The sequence below is a fragment of the Scleropages formosus genome, chromosome 18 (genome assembly GCF_900964775.1).
Source record: "Scleropages formosus chromosome 18, fSclFor1.1, whole genome shotgun sequence".
In the NCBI taxonomy this organism is placed as follows: Eukaryota; Metazoa; Chordata; class Actinopteri; order Osteoglossiformes; family Osteoglossidae; genus Scleropages; species Scleropages formosus.
In genome coordinates, this window is record NC_041823.1 from 21,331,596 (window position 1) to 21,344,171 (window position 12,576).

The window sequence follows — 12,576 nt, forward strand, 5'->3', positions numbered from 1 at the left end:
GCCACGGTCGCCCCGTGGTCGCCATTTTCGCTGATCGCGAATGGGTGGGGATTGCCAGAGCTCGCGTGCAGGGAGAGGTGGGCACGAAACACTAGACCCCCTGGCGCCTATTGCGGAGCTCACACAGGTAAGTGACGTCCCCTTCAACCAGTCGTGGGACGATGCTCGCATGTGTGGCGAAGCGTAAGTACCGAAAACTGACGGCGTGCCAGTCCATCCCGGGCAGCCGCTTACCTACCCGCACTGTTGTATAATTAATGATTGGTACTATCGTGTGCACCAGGATCCAGAGAGCATGGAGGACAGCCTCCAGTTATTAGTACCCCGCAGTTGCCGAGAACCGTTGTTTCACGTGGATCATTCCAACCCCATGGCAGGACACGTCGGGCAGGATAAAACACTGGGGCAGCTCTTGGCAGTTTTACTGACCGGGTATTCGCAGGGATGTCCGTCGCTGGTGTGCCGCGTGTCCGGAGTGTCAGAGAGTAAACCCCCCTGCTGTACCGCGGACACCACTGTGTCCGCTTCCCCTAGTGGGCACTCCATTCGATACAGTGGAGATGGACCTCATGAGGCCATTAGAGTGGAGCGCACGGGGTTTTCAGTTTGTATTGGTGGTAGCTGACTACGCCACAGAGTACCCAGAGGCGGTTCCCTTGCGTAATATGAAAGCGTGCACGGTGGCGGAGGATTCATTTAAATTTTTCACGAGGGCGGGCATTCCGAAGGTGATCCTCACCGATCAGGGCACCACATTTATGTCATGCACCCTGATGAATTTGTATAAACTGCTGGGGGTTCAGCCTGTTCGCACTAGTGTGTTTCACCCCCAAACGGATGGGCTGGTGGAGCGCTTTAACCGAACTTTGAAAAATATAATTGCAGAGTTCGTGGCTGATGACCCCAGACCCTGGGACCAGCTGCTGGACCCTCTCGTTTGCAGTGCGCGAGGTGCCCCAGGCCTCCACGGGATTTTCTCCCTTTGAACTGCTGTACAGCCGGCATCCCCGAGGGGTCCTGGACATTGTGAGGGAGGCATGAGAGGAGGGCCCCAGTCTCAGTTAAAATGAACTGCAGCATGTCCTTGACCTAAAAGCGTTTGAATGCTCTCGGACGCCTGTCACAGGTGTGCCTCCAGCAAGCCCAGGAAAGACAGGCACGCACATACAACTGGGGGACACAGTTACGTCACTTCACCCTGGGTGAAAAGGTGCTCGCGGTGGTTCCCACCTTGCAGTCTAAATTGCTTAAGTGGCAAGGACCCTTTGTGTCACACGGCACATTGGGGAGGTCGACTATGAGGTCCTCCGGTCCGACCGAGGCGGAGCGCGGCAAATATACCATCTTAATCTCCTGAAGTGCTGGCAGGATGCCTGCTTGGCCATCACAGTCCTGGTGCAGGATGAGCTGCCCGACCTGGGCCAAGCCCCCCCTTCCTGTCCCAGTTGGCCCAGGCCTCACTGAAACCCAGCAACAGGAGGTAGTCCAGGTGCAACAGGAATTTGCCGATGTGCTCTCCCCCTGCCGAGTCAGATGACACTCATACAGCACCAGATCCAGTCCCTTGAAGGAGGCCTGGTGCGTAGCTGGCCGTATTGTGTTCCTGTCCACAAACAAAAGGTGATGCAGGATGAACTTGACAAAATGCTGTGGTTGGGCATCACTGAGGAATCCCACAGCGAGCGGAGCAGCCCGGTGGTTCTGGTCCTTAAGTCAGACAGCTCCACCCGATTTTGCGTTGATTACAGGTGTGTGAACGTAGTCTCTAAGTTTGATGCTTACCCCATGCCCCGGGTGGATGAGTTGTTGGACCAGTTGAGTTCTGCTCCTTTTTATTCGACACTGGATCTCACCAAAGGCTACTGGCAGACTCCCTTGTCTCCAGAGTCTAAGGAGAGCTCGGCCTTCTCGACTCCTTTTGGTTTACACGAGTTCGTTACACTCCCATTCGGTTTACATGGGGCCCCAGCCACCTTCCAGGGCCTCATGGACAGAGTCCTCGCACCTCATGCCAGATATGCCGCAGCCTACCTCGACGACGTCATTGTGTACAGCCCGGACTGGTCGCAGCACATGGCGTACTTGAGGGCGGTCCTGCAGGCCCTGAGAGAGGCGGGCCTTACTGCAAACCCAGCAAAGTGTGCGACTGGAAGGAGAGAGGTACAGTATCTGGGATTCCTCTTGGGGAATGGACAAATTTGGCCCCAGATCAACAAAACGACCACCATAGCAGCTTGCCCGGTCCCCAAGACAAAACAAGAGGTGAGGTCTTTTCTGAGGGTCGCTAGTTACTATCGAAGGTTCGTTCCAGGATTCTACACCTTGGCCGCGCCCCTGACAGACCTCACCCACCAAGGGGCCCCGGAGCCGGTTCAGTGGACGGAGCAGTGCCAGCATGCTTTCCGGAGGATCAAAGAAACGCTGTGTAGGGGTCCTGTCCTTGCCTGCCCTGACTTTTGTCTCCTCTTTCTCCTGCAGACTGATGGCTCCAATCAGGGGTTGGGGGCGGTCCTCTCCCAGGAGGTAAGGGGGGAATGGCGGCCCCTGTTGTACCTCAGCCACAAGCTGACGGCCCTGGAGTGTAAATACAGCGCCATTGAGAAGTACCTGGCGATTAAGTGGGCCGTCCTCTCCCTCCGGTTTTACCTCATGGGACGGGAATTCGACCTGTGCACAGACCACGTGCCCTTGCAGTGGTTGCACACAATGTGGGATTTGGTGGGACACGGCAGGGAGGGCCCCGACCCCTGGGGACCTGTCAGTCAAGGTGAAGGGGTATAGCACGCCGAGGTCGCCCGGGGAGGGGGCAGCAGCCACGGGGGCAAAGCAGCCACAGCTGGGGCTAATTACACTCCATATTTCTTCCCCGGTGCCAAGCAGTAGAGAGAAGAGACTGAAGAGGAGAACAAGACAGAGACGAACCCGATCCGAGAGACAACGCCCGCGTCCCGACCAACCCGACTCTCCCAGCCCCCGACCCGCACGAAACCTCATCCTACCTGTTCCCTGGTCCCTCTTTTCCATCCCCTTCCTTCTCCCTGCTGTAAAACAAAAGTATAATATTCCATAGAACAGACTACTGCTGGATGGTGTCAGTGGACCAGTGTTCTGCTGTTAGAAGAAAAAGAACTATTTACCAGACCGTGACCACTGTTGCCTTTAACAGGTCTGTTATTTGGACCTCACATCCAAATTTGCACTTTTCTTTGTCCTCACAATAATCGGACCATAATTTTATTGAAAAAGAATAAGTGGCGGGAAGGGGGGGCATGCGGCGGCAAAGCAGGTTTGGCTGGGACCTGCTCTCTGGCGGGTGTGGGGTTCGAGTCCTTTTTGCGGTGCCTTGTGGCAGACTGGCATCCCGTCCTGGGTGTGTCCCCCTCTCTCTCTGGCCTTGCACCCTTTGTTGCCGGGTTAGGCTCCTGCTCATCACAATCCCACTCGATTTCAGAGGGCAGCCCGAGAGTAAACCACTTATTCCTGACCTAGCCTATGAGCCAGAGAAGGAAACGCAGCATAAATATGGTCATGGAAATAAGCCTATTTCAGGAACTTGAAAAGGCAGTCCTCATAAGGTATATAGAAGAGAATCATATTTAAAAACGAGAAAGTGACTTAGAATAGGGAAATGGCCCAAGAAGTTGCTTTCGATCATACTGGCTTGAAAAATGCTAGAAGGAGATCTTAGAAAGATAAACTAAGGGGGATGTTGTAGTAGTACAGGTGAATATAAGATGCATTAGAAGCTGCCAGAAGCATGTGAATGATCTTGCCCTCAAACTGATGACAGAGCAAGCAAAATCTGAAGCACAGGCTGTAGTAATGATCTTGGTCTTAAAGGCACTGGATCCTCCACAGACAGCTAAGTACCACCATAAAGAGATACCTCTTTACTCTGTGTTACTCACAGCCCCTCCTTCGTAAAATGGTGATGAAGGAGCAGCAGGACGAACTCTGGGCTTTGAGGAGCAGCAGCTTCCTGTGGCTGCATAGTCCCGAAGCAGATGAAGAGAGAAGAGATGGGGGAGGGGGGCAAGTTGCCAAGTGCTATTGGTACAGATGCCTGACCCGAGGCCTCAATGCAGCTCATAATCCAAGAGTGGTCGTGGTGCGGAAGAACTGGGTCATTCAGGAACTGACTGATGTGTGCAGGAGCCTGCTAGATCCTGAACAGGTGGGTGGAGAAAGGTTCTTGGAAGCCATCAAGGACCTGGATGACATCTACCATCCAAGTGCAGGTGAGTGGACCCAGGTGCTCAAGAGAAAGAAAGCTTAGAGGGGATTGGAATGAGCAGAGGTGGAATGCAAAAAACAGATCATCCAAATTGGGCAAGTGAATGGCAGAATGTTAAAATCCACATTCAAGAAAAATACAAAAGATGAAGTGATTGGACTAAACTCATCCAAACTCAGTCACTCTGGCATTACAGAAGGGGATGACAGAAATAAAACAACCTCAGTTTGTTAATGGGTTGAGATTTAAGAGATTCTTCACCTCCCAGCTGGCCTGTCCTCCTGTCACAATCCATCAAACTGGACAACTCACTCATTTTGCCTACTTCCTCGGCCAAGTGTCCGGGCGGCATGACTGACTCAAGCCTGTCCTTTTCTCAGCACACCGAAGCCACAATCCGGTCCTGCAGACACATCTTGTATAATATTTGTAGGATCTGTCCCTACCTCACAACTGACTCTGCCCAACTACTTGTCCATGCCATGGTGACATCCCATATGGACTAGTACAACTCTCTCCTGTGTTGCCTTCCTGCTACTGCCATCAAACCTCTGCAGCTGAGACAGAATGCTACTGCACGAGTTGTTTGATTTGTCAGAGCGTTCATATGCATCTCATCTACTCATTTCTCTGCACTGGCTTCCTATAGCTGCCCAAATAAAATTCAAGACCCTCATTATTGTCTACAAATGCATCAGTAGAACTGCCCCCAGCTACTTACAAGACTTGATCAACCGCTACACCCCAGCCAGACTCCTCCTGCTTGCTTGGTGGTCCCGTGCACGAGAAGTATAGCATAGAGGTTCTCGGTTCTGGCTTTGTTATGGCGGAATGACCTCCCTGTCTCACTCAGAAGTGCAAAAACTGTCCACATTCAACAAGGGTCTGAAAACTCACCTCTTCCAGACTCACTTTGCCCAAGATCTCAAGTTCATGTATAGCATACATGTTCAGGCACTGTAACTTTATGGTCATCCCCAGATAAGCCTGTACAAAGTCGCTACTCCTGCATTGTATGTGAATGTTTGTGTACATCATTAAATATGTATAATATAAAAAAAAAAAAGTTGGACGGTTATCAGGATTCATCTATTCTACGTTTTATGCACATCAGTGCATCAAGTGTATAGTAATCTAGGTTTAATTAATCACGTCTGCAGCTATGTCTTTCTCTTAATGTAATGCACAAACTATTTTCGTTGAAATGTACATTGCTTTGGTGAAAAATGCCTGCTAAATGAATATATATAAGTGTAATGGAGATGGGACGAAGCCCAACTGAATGAGCTGCGTCAAAATGGCAATCATGCCCAGAGGAACCTGAGAAAACAAAGAGAGAAAAGGAATACAAAACTGATGTTTGCTCAGCTTTCCTATTTCAGTAATCAACCCCAACAAACACAAGGTCGAGGACAGGAACAAAGCAGAGAGGGTGCTGCTGGGAACGGACGTGGAAGTTCTCCTAAAAACGAAACACGCTACAACTGCGGCAAACCTGGCCACTGGAAAAAAAGAATGCTAGAATAACCCCAATGGAGCACCGCTGACGAAGGGGGGCAAAAAGCATAGCCAGGCCCTCCATCCGTTGGATGGATCAGCCATCAACTCATTGCCTACGATAAGGAGGGGACAGACAGCAAAGAGGGTCAGTTTGCTGTCCTGACCTGGCAACTGGAAGCTGACCCAATGATGGCCCTGGTGGTGGGAGATAAGCAAATCTCCTTCCTTGTGGACACAGGAGCCACCCAGTCCACCCTGCTGAAACACGAGTCGCCAGGTGTCCCCACCAATAGACAACGCGTGTGTGTGATTGGAGCATCAGGACTTCCCCAGATCCTGACTGAGACAGTACCTTTAACAGTGAGTAATTCAAATCAACCTGCCATCATTATACATTCTTTCCTGGTGAATGCTAGTTGCGGGGCGCGGTGGCGCAGTGGGTTGGACCGGGTCCTGCTCTCCAGTGGGTCCGGGGTTTGAGTCCCGCTTGGGGTGCCTTGCGACGGACTGGCGTCCCGTCCTGTGTGTGTCCCCTCCCCCTCCGGCCTTACGTCCTGTGTTGCCGGGTAGGCTCCGGTTCCCCGCGACCCCGTATGGGACAAGCGGTTCAGAAAATGTGTGTGTGTGAATGCTAGTCGCTCTATCAGTCTCCTGGGTCAAGACTTGATGACAAAGCTGGGACTAACGATGTCTAACTTTTGATGACACAGATGTAAGATCTGATGTCCTGGGACTATTTCCCTTGTAAAAATAAGCATGTTTTATAGCATGGTTCTTTTAGCACTACATGGTCCCTTTTCTGAAACCCAAGCGCCTGCTGAGATGGCACAATCAATTCAACTCCACTGAACTGCCACTGATTTTTCTTCCCTCACACCAGGGAGGAAGAAAAGTCATGGCAAACAGTGTTCAAAGATGCACAAACAATACCTGAAAGAATCTGCATCCAAAGACTGTACTCTAAACACCACACAAACTATGTGATATGAAGGTGGGTCAGTTCACATTTCTCTGGGCAGAGTGGGAAATATTGAATGGTAAGGAGTGGGTGAAGCACTGTGAAGGTAGGTTTGACTGGTTGATGGAAGAGGAAAGACGATGGACCTCAGAAGATGGAGGTAACATTTTTGTACTTTAGGAAGTGCAGGCTGTGGTACGATGGTTGGTCCTAGAAGTACGAGGTGAAGGGAGATCAGACAGAAAAGGATACTGACAACTGTGAGGGGAATGGAAATGAACTTTTCAAATGGCTACAAGATGTGCCCGACATCTTATGGGCTCAAGGGAAGAATGACTTTGGAAGAGTAAAAACAGCAGAACCCCTCTTGGTACATGCTGAGTCAGAATACAGACCACACAGGGCACAGCACCTTTTATCTAAAGAACCTAAAGAAGGTATTTCTGAAATATATACAGAACTAGTGATGAGGGGGCAATAAAGGAGATATATTCACCTGTGAATTCACAAATACTGCCAGTAAGAAAGGTGAATGAGTCAGAGGTTCATTCATGACTTCGGGGGGAGGGTAAATTCAGCAATGCATCCAAGAGCTCCCATTGTTTCAAACCCCGGCACTATTCTGTCATCAATTCCACCTTATCCTCAGTTGTTTTCCGTTGTTGACCTTGCAAATGCTTCTTTTTCCATTCCAGTGCACCCAGATTCACAATATTGGTTTACCTTCACCTTTAAAGGGAAAAGATGGACATGGACTGTCATGCCTCAAGGTCACACCAAATCACCTAGTATGTACAGACATGCGGAGGCACAAAACGTGGAAGGATTTTTACCAGAGTGTGGTAGTGTTCTCATCCAGTATGATGATAAGATGTAGCTATGTTCAAGAGACAAAAGAAGCATGCGAATGCAACACAAAACCACTGCTCGTGTTCTTAGCAAAGAATGGCCATAAAGTTACTGAAGCAAAGCTGCGCCTTGTAAAAGAGGCACAATATTTAGGACACGTACTAACCCCAATGGGAAGATCTCTGGATACTGAAAGAGTCCAAGCAATTCAGAACATGCTAAGACCAGAAACTAAAATATCTGTTTTAGGGATGACTGGCAACTGTAGGCCCTGGATCCAGAACTTTACACAGCAAGTCCAATCCTTCCGGGATCTAATCCACGGAAAAGACTTGGCACTGACTGACAGAAGTCTGGATAGGACACTGAAAAGACCTTGACTGATTTTAAACAAATCCTAATAACAGCACAAGTGTTGGTAATTCCTAACGATGACAAACCTTTTTTCCAACATGTTGATGAGAAATGTGGTTTCATGACATCGGTTCTAATGTCAATACCACAGGGGAAGACGGAGGTTTACTACCTACAAGTAAAAAAAAATAGGATTCTGTTGCAGCAGCACTACCAGCCTGTCTCTGAGCTGCAGTTGCTACCATAGAAGCTGTACTGTCAAGTGCTGACATTGTTCAAATGCAGCCCATGACCATTTGGGTCCCTCGTGCAATTCACACAATTCTTACCCAGGCTAGGACATCACTACTAACTCCTGCTAGATTAGCACATTCTGGTAATGAGTCACTTCAATGTCTAGAAAGGTGATCTACACTTAACCCTGCCACTCTGCTGCCTGCTGAAACAAATGAATCTCACTGTTGCTTCAAAGTGGTCAAGTCCAGAGAAGATCTGACAGATGCTTATTATGGAAGGATGGTAGCCCGTTCACTATCTATGCTGTTGTTTCAGCAGATGGTGGATTGTTGGGTGCGCCTCTCTTCAGGCTTGTCCGCACAAGTTGTGGAATTGTATGGGTTGACTAGAGCTTGTGTGCTGGGGAAGGAGAAAAGGGTGACCATCTACACTGATTCTTACTATGCTTTTGGTGTATTTCATGACCATGGGTCGCTGTGGAAACAGAGGGGTTTCAAGACAAGTATGGGTAAGCCCATACAACATCATAAGTTGGTGGAAAATCTGTTAGAAGCCATTTCACTTTCTAAAGAAACCGCAGTAGTGAAATTTCAGGCCCATACAGGGAAATGATGATCCTATGAGCAAAGGTAATGCCATGGCTGACTTTTGGGCCAAAGCCGCCACATTACATGACAATGTTCCCATAATTCCTTTGATGGTGTTAACTGAAAATGAGCAAAAAGAGAGGGGGGGAGGGAAAAAACTAATTACCTCACTTCTATTCAAACAGGTGCTGGTGACCAGGAAAAAACTGCATGGAAGTGGGCAGGAGCATGGATAGACTCTAAAGGGGTGTACTGAGACAAAACAACTAACAAACCTTTTTCACCCAACAGTGCTTTTCCAGGTGTGGCTAAGGCAGCTCATGGAATGGACCATGTCGCCAAAGAATAAATAACGGCAATGACGACCCAGTACTGATCTACATCGGGCTTTACCACCTATGCATTGGCTTACTGTCAGATGTACGATATGCCTGAAGGTCTATCTCACAAGAGGTACAGCTGTGGAGTCGTTTGGGACTCCACTGCTACAAGGACCGTTTGCTCATTTGCAAATGGATTTGGTACAAATATTATTAACCTTTTCTCACGATGGGTGGAAGCTTTTCTTTGCTGACACCCAGATGCTTAAAGAGTGGCTGAATGTCTGGTGAAGGAACTCATTCCTAAGTGGGGAGTTCTGACCAGACTGACCAGCAACAATGGTTCTCACTTAGTAAATAATGTAATCCATCATTTGGTTAAATGGTTCAAATATGAACAATAGTGTTACGTCACATCACCCGCAAAGTGGACGTGTGGTGGAAAGGGCAAACCAAACTTTAGCTAGTTTAAACTTCACACTAAGTGAACAGACTTGGCTAAGTGGGCCTGATGCACTCCCTCTGGTCCTGACAGACATGAAGGGTAGAACACCCTGACAGTTAGGAATTTCCCCTTTCAAGGCTCTGACAGGAAGACCAATGCCAGCCCTCATGCCAGGTGATCATGTGACTCTTGAAACTGTGGTTGGTGATCTTCTGTCCTATCTGACAGGATCTAAAATTGGTTCATCAGGATTTCCATCAACAGGTGACCCACTGCAGGACCGCAGAGTCACCAGGACCAGACGATGATCATTGTTCCAGGTGACTAGATGTTGGCCTGAAACGCAAGGAGAAAGCACTGGAACCAGCCCCGGTGGAGAGGATCTCAAGTGCTTCTGACTACTCCACATGCTGTGAAAGCTGAAGGGATTTATTCGTGGGTCCACCTGTCCAACTGCAAGAAGGTGACAGCTCCCTTCTCATCATGAAGAACCTGATCTGCATCATCACCCTGATCTCCCTCAATCTGGTAGTCAGGGGGACTGCGGTCAAACAGCCTCTACAGAAGGAAGGCTTGCAGGGTATCAACAATTTCTGGCTCTGAAGAAGGATTTTGCAGCAGCTGACAACAGTATTGGCTGCTGGAGTCCAGAACAGCAGCACAGCAAAGAAGGAGGAATGTGAATCAGCATTTATGGGAGCGTGTGTATGCGACGAAGACGCAGAATGTGAAACATTTGAAGGCATGCATCTTTGACACCTGTGCTAGCATCCAACCAGAAGATTTTCAACATGCTCAGATTGACTGGGAAAAACATTAGGACTGAATATGCCATGAACTTCACATATGATAAAAGTTTACACAGCTACCTTCAATCATGTCACATGGGATACATTGGTCTATAGCAGGTACTAAAAACAAGTTTCTGGACACAATGCACTTTCATTTTTTTCCTAGTAGATGATGAATTTTGCTCATTCCACATGGTGATCTACAGAGTAATTGCTAGAATAATTTTTATCTTCATCCCACTCCTGACACCAATGTAATGTTCCATCTTGATCGCACTGTCAGCAGCACTATTAAAAAAAGGGCCTTGGACACAGGACTCAAACACATTGTTTCTTACACCTTGGCATATCTCTTCAGCATATCATTGGACAGAATGCTTAAACGCACTGGCCAAAACTAGATACAAAGAACAACATAGGATGTTAGCAGAAACACCACAATTCACCTTGATAGTTATTTTTAAAAAAAAAGTCAAAGAAGCAATGACTACAAATCTAAGCACAGAAGAAATTACACAACACTATGACAGCAATTGACCCTTGTCCCTCAGGTGTGGTTGATAATCCTAAAGGTTAGCAGGGCCATGCTCCATGTTCAACAGAAAATTTTCCAGTTGCCCCCCCATCCATTTTTCCACTGTGGTGCTGACTTTTAATGTATAAAATAATATAATGAACAAATTCAGACTGAAATAACTATCTATTGCTTTTCTGACCCCCCCCATTTCACTAAAGCAGTACAAGTCAAAGGATCTCTTAGAACTGGACATGCCCCCTAGTCACACAGTTAGTGTCCACCAGCTACACAGCATACATTAAATATAAGTTATAATTAAAAGGGATTCCTTCCTACTAAATGCAAAACAGCTTGTATAAAATAACCCTCACTCAACTTTTAATATCAGTAACCGTAGAAAATGACAGACAAGAGAACTCCAAGATGTTCCAATGGTACTCCAAGCACTCCACCTTAATATAGAACAACCATGTGACACTATAAGCTGAGGCACAGCTACCCAATATACATCTTAACTTGATGTAATTTAGCTTGACATAATCGGCTGGATAAACTACCTGTACAACAGTACAGGTGGCCCCCAATTTACGATGGTTCCACGTACAATTTTTTCAACTTTACGGTGGTGAACTGGTGATAGATGTTCAGAAGAAACAGTACTTTGAATTTCTTTCCCGGGCAAGTGATATATGGAACGATACTTTCTTGCAATGATCTACACTCTGCCGCTGCCCAGCAAACTGCATTTCCCAGTCTGCCATGCGGTTGCATTTTCTGCATTCATAATGTCACAGAAACACCCATCTGTGTCTCCTGCTACTGGTGGCAAGAGGAGGAGGAGGGCAATTAATCTTGAGGAGAAACTCAAGATAACTGCCCGGCATGAAGGATGCAAGCCCGTAATGGCAATCGCATGTAGCTAGGCCATGATGTTCGGTAGATTTTGTGTATTAAATACATTTTCAACTCAGGATATTTGACTTCCAATGGGTTTCGCAGAACGTAAACCCACCGTAACTCTGGGACCACCTTTATATGATCTCAGCGTAAGCAATATCAGTACAGAGCTCCAGAGGCCCTTATGATGTGCAACACAGAAATATCCTTTCAACACATATTTCATCTCTGTTGAATGATGTGACAGAAGCCTAAGAGAAGAACTGTACCCTGTGCTTTAAATAACATATCACAATGACCCTGAGTTGGACAATCAGTTAACTGCGAGAGACGGAGAAATCAGCTAAATGAAGGCGCAGCAAATAGCACTGTTGTCTAATAGGGCCTGGAAAGTGCAAAAGGACATAGGTTTGACCCCTGTGCAGAGTTTGCATGGGTTTCCTCTGGATGTTCCAGTTTCTCCCAAGACACAAAGACAGGCATTTCAGGTAAATTCATGACTATTTGCCCATAGTCTGTGTGTATGCTGTGTGTTACATTGCTGTGGTGTGTTAAGCGATTAACTGTAGGTAGCATACCTAGTGCATGTCACCTTGGACTAAAAATGTCAGCTAAATAGTAAGTACTACTCATTGTCTCCCACTTTGGATAAAAACACCTGCAAAATGAGTAAATGGAAAGGAAAGTTCAAAAACAACTTAATGTTTTGTAAGTACTTCCATTTTCCAAAGGAAATCCAGCAGATTTGCATTCTTTTAAACTAGTTTTCTTGGCAAACGTAAACAAGCAAAGAGAGTTTCACTAAAAGAGTACCTGAACAAATCGTAAAGTCGTAGCATCAAAATAATTTAAATGCAAGAAATTTAGCAAACTAAGGAACCAGTTGA

The 12,576-nt window shown here is 47.4% G+C and overlaps 1 protein-coding gene across 2 annotated transcripts in view; it reads right to left on the reverse strand.

Moving 5' to 3' along the window:
• The window catches only part of znf1035 (zinc finger protein 1035), a 34,407-nt gene that overhangs the window by 20,675 nt on the left and 1,156 nt on the right, over nt 1-12,576 (reverse strand). The gene's annotated exons all lie outside the window — the stretch shown is intronic.